Source organism: Canis aureus, chromosome 1 (genome assembly GCF_053574225.1).
Source record: "Canis aureus isolate CA01 chromosome 1, VMU_Caureus_v.1.0, whole genome shotgun sequence".
NCBI lineage: Eukaryota > Metazoa > Chordata > Mammalia > Carnivora > Canidae > Canis > Canis aureus.
In genome coordinates this window covers 57,829,437-57,835,596 of record NC_135611.1, presented here as the reverse complement: position 1 = coordinate 57,835,596, position 6,160 = coordinate 57,829,437, and positions in this window count along the sequence as shown.

Genomic DNA, 6,160 nt, shown 5'->3' with positions numbered 1-6,160 from the left:
CAGAATGGCAGGGATCATTACACTGATTGTATGCTGATCTCTGTATATAGATATGATATCAGCCCAACCAAAGTCAAGATTAGAAAACATTTACTGAGCACTTCTTATATGCAAAGTAGGTATTATTATTCCCAGTTTACAGATGAGAAAATTAAGTCTCGCACGGGTTAAATAACTGGCTAAAGTCATACCACTAGTTAGTTGCAAACATTCTCTCTGGGCTCTACACCTGCAGCCTAGGGCTCTTCTCCTCTGTGATTATTAAAATGGTAATCTAGGACAACGACAACAGTAAAAGTAAACACCTTGCATTTTGATAATGACGTTTTATTTATATAGAAATCTAATCATTCTGCCTTGGTGAGCAGAGGACCTCATACACAATGGACATTATATCATAATGCCACTTCTGTGGACTCACAGCTGTGACTTTGTCCCTAGAGAATATATCATTCAGACAAAATAATAATGGAATATGCTTAATTTATGTATTTTCTGTGTATCCCCACTCAGAACATTCTTTTTAATCCATAAAAAGGAGTTTATTATTACTGAAAGTGGTTTCATATCCATCATTCTTAAATCCAGTTTAAGAATTGAAACCACCAGCCACTTTTAATAATAAAGACATAGCAGAATATTATAGGACCAGCCAGTCTCTACAGAATACATTGATACCATAAGATATCTTCTTAAAACTGGTAGATGCAAACAAAACTGCTTATCTAATTTGTTTATAATCCCTGCGTAATACATCCAATTTGCTTCTAGGATATACTTGGATTTAAGATTTACTATGCCAAGATTGCAGTGAGATTTCCTAGATATTTATCACCAATGAAAGAAACGCCTGTAATGTTTATCCCAGAAATTCACACACAGAATTACAGTAACCTGCTGCTCATCACAGGTTAAGAGGCACGTATGTGTGGAATTCAATGCCTCAGTGATAGTCAAGGCCACAATTTGACAGACATGGCTGTGTTCCTGCCAGAGACACAGGTCTCTATTTCAAAGAAGGCAAAATGAGAAGATAGCAGTAGAGAAAGGAAAGATCTAGATAACAAGTCAAATGAAAAAATGATTTATAATGTTTGGTGTGTAGCAAAACCAATCACATACCAGTTCTATTATAAGTATTCCAAGTTATATTATAAATATACTAGTGGGTATCTGATTAATTTGACTACGATTGTCTACATTATTCATTTCGGGTCTTAATTCCTTAAGTCTAGAATTTTATTCAATTCCTATACACACATTCAGACACACACACATGTAACAATTAAATAAAATTCTAGATTTTAAGTATAGAATTCTCACCTCCTGGTCACTCTCTAAACCTTACAAATGAAAAAAATTAAAAAAAAATAAACCTTACAAATGAGCTGATTTTTTCCATCTGAAGAACTGAAACTCAAGTTCACCAATGTTCTCCATGTCACCAATCCCAATCGACACCCCATCCTCATCTTAATTTGATTTATTAACAGTGTTCAACCCAATTGACTATTCCTTCTTTCCTGAAATACTTTCTTCTCTTAGCTTCTATAAAACATATACTTCTGATTCTGGAGATGGAGGGAATTGACACTGTGGTATCAGACTGCTTGGGTTTGAATCTTTGCTTTGAATCACTGACTCTGTGATCCTGGGCAAATTAGTTTTAATTGACTATAACTAACAATCCTCATATGCTAAATGGAATAATACTAGCATTTACCTGGTAAGATTGTTATAAGGATTCAATGAGTTGATATTTATAAAGCATTTAGAAAATTGCCTGCCATAGAGTAAGCGCTCTAAGAATGTTAGCTGTTGTGATTATTACTAGCTGTCTCTGACTACTTTGTTTTGGTCTCCTTTGCTGACTCATTTTAACCTTTAGACATTGGCATTTCCTGATGCTAGATCTCCACTTATGCCCTCTTCCAGTTCCAGGGCTTCAAATTTCATTGATTTGTTGATAATTCTCAAATATAGATCATCTCTCCTCTGGACTCCAGACTCCCATAAAAAAACTGCCTAACTCAAAATAGCCTCAACTATAGACAAATATAACAAGAAGTTCTAAGGCAAAGTTGTTATAAATAACAAGTTGATGGATTTAGCAGCTCAAGGATACCAGAACAGTCTCAGAGTCTTTACTTTTTTTTTTTTTCTTTCACTTTTTTATCTTTAGCACATTAGCTAATTTCCTGGTCACAGGATAGCCATCACATTCACATCCAACAATGTCTAAGGCAGGGTTTCTCATCCTTGGTGATACTGACGTTTGGGTCTGGATAAATCTTTGCTGTGTGTACTGTCCTGTGCCCTGTAGGGTGTTTAGCAGTATTCCTGACCTGTAATCGCTAAATATCAGTAGTATCCAGATGTTGCTCATTGTTTCCTGGGGTACAACATTGCTCCCAGCTGGAAATTACAAGTTTAATGAAAGAAGAAACTAACTCCTTTTGTGAGTCTCCTTTTATGAATAAAGGAACCCTTCCTAAAAAACTATCCTGAGGTCTCATTGTCACTTGCCTTTTCTTGAACCAGTCACTAGCCAGATGGATTGGATGGCTATCGTTGGTTTCTTAGTGATTAGCATTTATTCTGGGGATAAGAGTAGACACTTGAACAGAATTGGCTAGGCCTTCCAGAGAGAAGCTGGTGTTGGTAGGAATGGGCAGTGGCCAGGTTTCACCTACTTTGTGTTTGCACTGAGATCAGAAGTTAGTCCATGCCTTTCGTCATCTTGGGTGGACGAGCTTTCCTGATAGCTCTCTCTTTCCTCATAGCTTTCCTCATAGCTCTGTCGTCCAGCCACTCCGGTCTTCTTTCTGTTCCTCAAATACACATTTCTCATTCCCATTTCAAGCCTTCTGTATTTGCCAGTCGCTCTTCTTGGAATTCTCTTCCTTCAGTGCTCTTTATTGATGGTTCTTGTCATTTAAGTCTCAGATCAAGTAACTTCTAACCTAAATTAGCCTCCTTCTGTCCAGTTACTCTATATTTATTTTCTACATGGTACTTGTTACTTTTTAAAACATACTTGTCCATTGTTGGCTTCCCTCCAACAAAATGTAAACTGCTATGAGCAGGAAAATTGCGGTCTTTCTCCTTCATCATATTCCAGCACCAAAGACAGGACTTAGAATATCATAAGAACTCAATAAATATCTACTGGGTGAATAAGTGAATCAGTGAATGGGTAACCTGAGAAATGTGTTCTGGAGCATATGAGAAGAATCAACTGAGAGATTCTCAGAAATAGCCAAAGGACAATTTAGTGGGATAATTTTCAGTACTCAGTCTGGAATGGGCCTATTCTACAGATTTTGGAATGTAAAATAACACATAACCTGACTTCCACTTTGTGCCAAGATGAAGTAGCAGGGAAAGGATTTACCTTCCTACCTTACACAGCTATAAACAAGGCAAAACATAGGAAACAAGTGCTTTCAGACATTGGACACCAGGCAGGATGGAGCAGTAACTCTTAACAGATGGGAAACAAACCAGAGGAACCCTACCATGCCCAGCCTAATGCCTGAGGTGCCTCCAGGCCACCTTGCAGGGAAAGGAGCCCAGGAAGACCCCAGTAGTTTCCCATGGTTGAAGAGATGGAGTTGGGAGTTCAGAGATACCAAAGTCAGTAGAGTTTGCAAGACAAAGTCCCGGAGAGGAGAATGCTACACAGAGTTTGGGACATCTGCAGGGCCCCTCCACCCCCCATCTAAATCTGAGGACTGATCAGCTCATGCGTGTAAGGAGACTGAAGCTTGGGGGGAAGCACCCTCAAAGAAGCAGGAAGAGCAACCTGAAGAGCTGCCAAAGGAATAGTTCATGTTCCAAGAACCACACTGTAAAGTCCTTGGAATATATACACCATCAAGTAGACCACGCTGAAGGGCGTTGCCTCCATGGTGTAGAAACTTGCTTGAGTCTAAAGGCTGCTCCAACTCTGGCTGACAAAGCCTAGTGGCAAGGCTTGAAAGGACAAAATGATTTCCAAGTAACTTAACTGTCTATCAGAATGGAAACTGAGAATGCTTAATGGAATACAAGAGTATCTAACACTCAATAAGGTGAAATTCACATCCAGCATCTAATAAAAAAATACTAGGTGTACAAAGAAATAGAAAATGTGACTCATAAGAAAAGCCATCAAAAAGAATGAAATCTTGCCATGTGCAACGACGTGGATGGAACCAGAGGGTATTATGCTAAGTGAAATAAGTCAGAGAAAGACAGATGCCATAGAGTTTCACTCATAGGTGGAATTTAAGAAACAAAACAGATGAACACAGGGGAAGAGAAGGGACAATAAAATAAGATTGAACAGAAAGGGAGGCAAATCATAAGAGACCCTTACCTATAAGGAACAAACTGGAGGGTTGCTGGAGGGGAGACAGTGGGGGGGGATGGGGTAACTGGGTGATGGGCATTAAGGCAGGTACTTGTTGGGATGAGCATAGGGTGTTATATGTAAGTGATGAATCGCTAAATGATATTCCTGAAACCAACACTATACCATATGTTAGCTAACTTGAATTTAAATAAAACTTGGAGAGAAAAAAAGAAAGAAAGGAAAGTCAATGAATACAAATAGATTTATAAATGTCACAGTTGGTAGAATTAATAAATAAGGACATTACAATTGTTATTGCTATAGTCCACAAGTCCAAAAAGGAAGAGGAAAGCATAAGGACATTAAAAGAGACATGGAAGACATTTTTTAAAAGCAAAAACTGATTTTTAAATGAATACTATAATGTCTAAGATGAAAAATACAGTACATTGCATGGGACTAATAACAGGTTAGATATGCATAAGATCAGCAAATTTGAAGAGATAATAAAAAATAGTTATTAAAGAGGGAAAAAATCCTGGAAAACCTCTACAGATTCAGTAATCTTTGGAGCAACTTTCAACAGCGTCATGTACGTATAATTAGAGAGCCCAAAATGGAGGGAGCAGGGTAACAGGAGAAAAAGTTGTGAACAAATAATGCAGGAAAACTTAAAAATTTGATGATAAGAGCAATAAATTCACAGATCCTAGGATTGCAATGAAACCTAAATGCAAGAAACATGAAAAACTATACCAAAATACATTACAGTCAAATTGCTTAATACCAACCAAAAAAAATACCTCTTTTTTTTTAAGGGTACATTTGAATTCAGAAGAGAAATATAAGAAGACAGTGTACTTATTGTGATAAACACCAGGTGATACACAGAACTGTTGAATCACTATATTGTATACCTGAAATAATATAAACTGTATCTTAACTGTACTGGAATTATCTTAACTGTACTGGAAAATAAAAAATTAAAAACCCAGTGGGGCAACATTTTTAAAAGAAACCTTAAAAAATTACGATATAATTCACATACCATAAAATTCATCCTTTTAAATTGTACATTTTTTTTTTTTTTTTTTTTTTTTTTTACTTTTTTATTTACTTATGATAGGCACACAGTGAGAGAGAGAGAGGCAGAGACACAGGCAGAGGGAGATGCAGGCTCCATGCACCGGGAGCCCGACGTGGGATTCGATCCTGAATCTTCAGGATCGCGCCCTGGGCCAAAGGCAGGCGCCAAACCGCTGCGCCACCCAGGGATCCCTAAATTGTACATTTCAATGATTTTTTAGTATGGTCACAATTCCTTGCAACCATCACCACTATCTAATTCCAGAACACTTTTATCACCACCAAAACAAACCTTGTTTCCATTAGCATGTTCCCTTGTTCCTATTCTCCCTCCCGGTGCCCGAGCAACTACTGATCAACTTTCTGTCTGGATTTGTCTGTTCTGGACATTTCCTATGAATGGGAACATACAATATGTTACCCCTGGTGTCCAGCTTCTTTCACTCAGCACAATGTTTTCACAGCGCACCCAGGTTGTAACATTGATTAGTACATTAGTACATTCATTAGTACTTTCTTTTTATGAGTGAATAGTATTATTGTATTGATATACCATATTCTGTTTATCCATTCATTAGTTGAGAGACATTTGGATTGTTTCCACTTTTTGGCTACTATAAATAATTATTCACATTTGATACCACTTTTTGTGTGGGTATATATTTTAATTGCTCTTAGGTAAATACCTAACAGTGGAATTGCTGGGTCACTATGGTAGTTCGGTTTAATTTTTTAAGG